Source organism: Stegastes partitus, unplaced genomic scaffold (assembly GCF_000690725.1).
Source record: "Stegastes partitus isolate 25-593 unplaced genomic scaffold, Stegastes_partitus-1.0.2 Scaffold664, whole genome shotgun sequence".
Classification (NCBI taxonomy): Eukaryota; Metazoa; Chordata; class Actinopteri; family Pomacentridae; genus Stegastes; species Stegastes partitus.
Window position 1 is genome coordinate 202,561 of NW_007578395.1, and position 4,751 is coordinate 207,311.

Here is a 4,751-nt window from a genome sequence, read left to right on the forward strand (position 1 = left end):
GAAGGTGTTGATGACATTTATGAATGTCTGAGGATAAACCAGAATACTGCTGACCAGATGTCTCCCAGTCTGCAGAAGCTGGGAAAAGAGGAATATTCCAGCGTAATGTGCTTGAAGTTCTCATAAAAACATTCCATGTTTCTGCAAAATGTCTATTTTAGCATCTGAACATCATAGCTCTCATTTGAAAACAACTGATTTTAGTTTTTTTACAGCAGCCAAATAGATCCTACTGGGACAAAAGATATCCTCCCCCTTCTGAAGAATGGGAGCAACGCTGGCTGCTTATGAGACAGCAGAGTATCTACGAGGCCCCGGAGGCCTTTTCACTGCTGTAACTTAGAGGTCAGTGTAACAGCAGCAGCAAGAATGTTAGAAAAGACATCATTGTTCACAGCTGTCTTTGTTCTGTTCAGCAAATTTTCAATAAAACGCTCATTATAAAACAAGAACCCTGATAACATCTGTCAAATTCTGCTCGTTAGATTTACAAAAAAGAATCGAACAACTAGGAGGCTTTTTCTTCTTTCTTTTTTTGCATAAAGTAATATTTCATTAATAAAAAAAAATAGATATAAAAACAATAACTAACAGTTCTTTACTGCATGAATCATGTCGCTACAAGAAATTTAATGATTCAAAACAGTTTTTTTTTGTCACTTGTGGATCATCCAAGTGCACAAATAGAAGCTAAAATCATTCACAGTCATGAAGTACAACATTATAAACACACACTTGTGTAAACTATAGAAATCCAGCAGCACCAGTCAGAACGTGGCCTTTGCGTTTAGTTTTATATGCAGGTCCAGTTTCTCACCGCTAGATGTCGCAGTTTCACTATTTGATGTTCAGCATGAGCTGCTCAGACAAAAATCTTGTTATGGTTGCAGTGACTTTAAAATATTTAGTTTTTGTTCATTTAATTCAATTTAACATTCGTAACATCTTTACAAAATAACTCTGATGATATCTGTCTCTCAAGTCAACATTAGAAATGAAAACCCCTTCAACAAGAAAAAGAATTACCCTGTTTTCTTATATTTGGTTTCTAATTTCTTCCACTTATTTATTTATTTATTTATTTTACATAAAGTAATGTTACACTAATTTAAAAATGCATCTACTGAATAAAAACTCAGCAGCAGCAGCCAAAACATTCTGCATTTATGTTGCTGTGATTTATATGTAACCTTCACTATTCACTAATAATCTTCTTTTAATATAGATATAAAAATGTTAAAAATCACGATTGTCTTATATTTATTTATTTTCAATTTAATTTAATTTAATTTAATTTAATTTAACTGTATTTTATTTTATTACATTAAATAATACCACACTAATCTAAACGGAGCATTTCTTGACTGCATGGACCTTGTCGTCAAAAAAAATGACTGCTATTTTCACGTCACCACAGAAATTAAATGCTTTGAAATATTTTTTAATGTCATGTTGTTTTAGCATCCTGCACCTCCAAGTGCTCCAATAGCAGCTCATGATAATAAACAACACTACAAACAGGAAGTCATTCCCACATGTAGGTCCAGTTTGTCGCCACTAGATGTCGCAGTTTCACTATCTGTTGTCCAATCAGGGTTGAGCTGCTCTGAGAATAATATTCTTTTACGGCTGCAGTGATTTCCTTTTTATTAAACAATTAACACGTCTTTAATTAAACACTTCTGTGCTGGTTGACATTATAAACGAGCGTTTTTGTGATGTTCCTTCTTTGCCTTGTGTGACTCAGTGAAAGGTCTGAACATGAGCTCAGTGTCTCCTGCTGAAGGACCTCTGAGCTCCTCAGACCTGCTGCCCGGTGCTTCCTCTGCTATCAGCTCGTAGCAGCATCTCTGATATTCAGCAGCTCTGGGGCTCCAGGCTGCAGAGGTTCGGCCTTCAGCCTTAATGCACAGCTTCCTCTGGAGCCTGAAGAGTTATGGTGCTAATAAAAGCCTCCCTGTTTCTCCCCCACACGCCCTGATAGAGCTGCTCAGATATATTACAGCTGATGAGGAATCCTGATGCTAATGTTATTCCCGTTTCATTAACCTGTGATAAATTCAACGCTGAGTGAAAATGAATAGCAGCAACTTTTCCGCCAACCACACATCAGAAGAGTCACACAACAGCAACACAACCAGCTTCAGAACCTCCTGATCTCACATCACACTGAGTCTAAAGCCTCTGGTTTCTACCTGAACGTCCAGCCCTGCACGTGCAACACACAGAAACCCTGCAGCTGCTTTTATCACTGAGAGATAAAAGTCAAAACTGTCCAAAAAAAATAAACGGAAACAAGCAGAAAATCTGAGAGATGCTTCTTGTGATGCTGCTAAAAAAAAATCAAGGCTTGGTCTCAGCAACAGGAACAACAGTTGGCTTTAATCTATTTGAATTCAGAAACATTTAAAGAAAAAAAAATGCGTTTAAACAGGATTCTCTACAATCAGCGGTTTTTAAATTACTTTATGATTGGCACAAGCTTATGACCTGATTAATCAGAAAATTCACTTATTCCAGAGAGTGTTTCCGTGTTAATGTAAAGGAATTTCTGTGTGTTTTTAATTTGAAAAGCATTTTAGTTTCATTTTCTTCTGGTTTTGTTCATGTAGCGTTTAAGGGAATCAGTTCATTGATTCAGTGTTTTAACAGTGAAATGATGCAGTTTCTGTATTTAAATTATTATTATTATGATTATTATAAAGATATTGGCTGCAATTTTCACTGTTTCACAGTTATTTTTATCCGTTTAATCATTTCTGAAGGTTACATCATTCAACCATTTTTAATCTATTTTTTCTGGCATTCTTGGTTTTGTTCCAGTTTGTTGTTGTTGTTGTTGTTGTTTACAGATTTATTTTGATTTTTTTTTTTACAGTGTGCATCTGTAATGTTTTAATATTTTTTAGTTGACTGAAATGCAGTAAAATTGTGATTTTAAAAGTTAAACGTTGTAAAACAAGGAATGACTTTCAGTGTGTTTATAAATTAATACTCTCCTTTCTGCTGTTTTTTATTGTTTGTAACTTAACAAATCTGTTCTTATTTAAATGCAGCCTGTTGTCCTCCTCCATCTAAACTAATATATAATGATGATATATAACATGTAATAATAACATATAATAAATATAATAACAACATACACCTCCACCGGACCAGACGCTGCTCTCCGCCGCTGCTCCTCCTCAGCTCCGGGCCTCCTTCAGGCCTCCTACTGTCCGATGCAGCAGCAAACACCTCCTTCAACACTTAATCGTGTTTTCAGGTCGCTCATCCACTGGACGTGTGGTCAGACGGACACCTGCTCTGGACGAACAGAACCGGAACCAGAATCAGAACCAGGAAACAAACCGAGAATCTGCTGCAGCTCTGCTTTCAACACGTGAGTGCTTTTTTTAAAAATTATTTTTATCAGTTTATTGCTGAATTTATTGTTTTATTTGCACCAAGATTTCTCTGCAGAAGCTCAACGCGTCGCCTTCACCTGATTTCAACTGTTCGCGTTTTATCCTTTTGCACAGATTTTCTGTCCTGCAGTGAATTAATAATAATAAAAGTAATAAAAATAGGAATTCGACAAAAAGCTCACTCTAAATAATAAATGCTAATATACAGCCTCGATTTTATTTTATTTTATTTTTTTTACAAAAATCTAATTACGCACAACTCCCAGCCTGTGATGCAGCACAGTGCGCGTTCACAGACGGCTCAAAGCAATAATCAGAATCAGAAACAGATTTATTTCCAGGTATAGTTTGCACAATGCGAGGAATTAGTTTAATTAGAATTAGTTTAATACGATTTTACATTTGAAAATAAAATAAAAAAAACAATCCGTCCCAGCTCTGTGGGCCTCTTCTACTAATTAAACATTATTAACAAAAATAACATCATAATAATAATAGGGTGATGTTTTTATTAATCCCACAGCCTGGAAAAGCAACAGGAAGCGACAAACATGGAGAAATAAAAATGAATAAAAACAAACACCAGCACGGATTTTGCGACATGCAGAAATTTAAATACGACACAGATTCTGCTTCCATGAGCAGAAACACTGAAATAAGACATATTCATACTACACTGAAAAAAATAACAGTGAGATATTAAATATGTTATTTTTTGTTGGTTTAACTGGACTTTATTGTGGTTCGATCTTTGGGCCTTCGTCACGTTTCATCCGTTCATCGGTTCACATCAATACAAACATGAAGCGGTTTAATCGAACACAGAAGCAAAATTTTAAAAAAGTGTTTTTTCCCCTTTGAGCTCGTTTCCTGTAATTTTGCAGGAATCTTGATTCACGCATTCTGAAACGAGCCGCAGTGAAAAAACACACAAAAACCCGCAAACAGCTGCGGTTTATCCGCTAAATCCACCATCAGAGGACAGAGAGCTACAGAAATAATGTGTAAATGTGGATTTAAGACCGTAAAATAGTTGAAAAAGAGGTTTTATTTCTAGAGATGCGGGTTTAATTAATTTTCAGCTCAACGTCAGATCGTTTCAAATATTTATGAGGCAGAAAATGACAAACCACCAGAAAGCACGAAGGCGTTCAGAGGCCTGCACGGAAGAAACAGCAGCCTCAATATGAAAATAGTATACATTACATCACCCAACTGTAATCAAATTACTTATAACTCTAGAGTATTTACTCTGATATCAGATTACAAAATACCAGTTTTGATTCAGAATCAGACAGATTCAATTTATTCTCCACAGCAGGAACTAAACTACAGTGAGCTTCT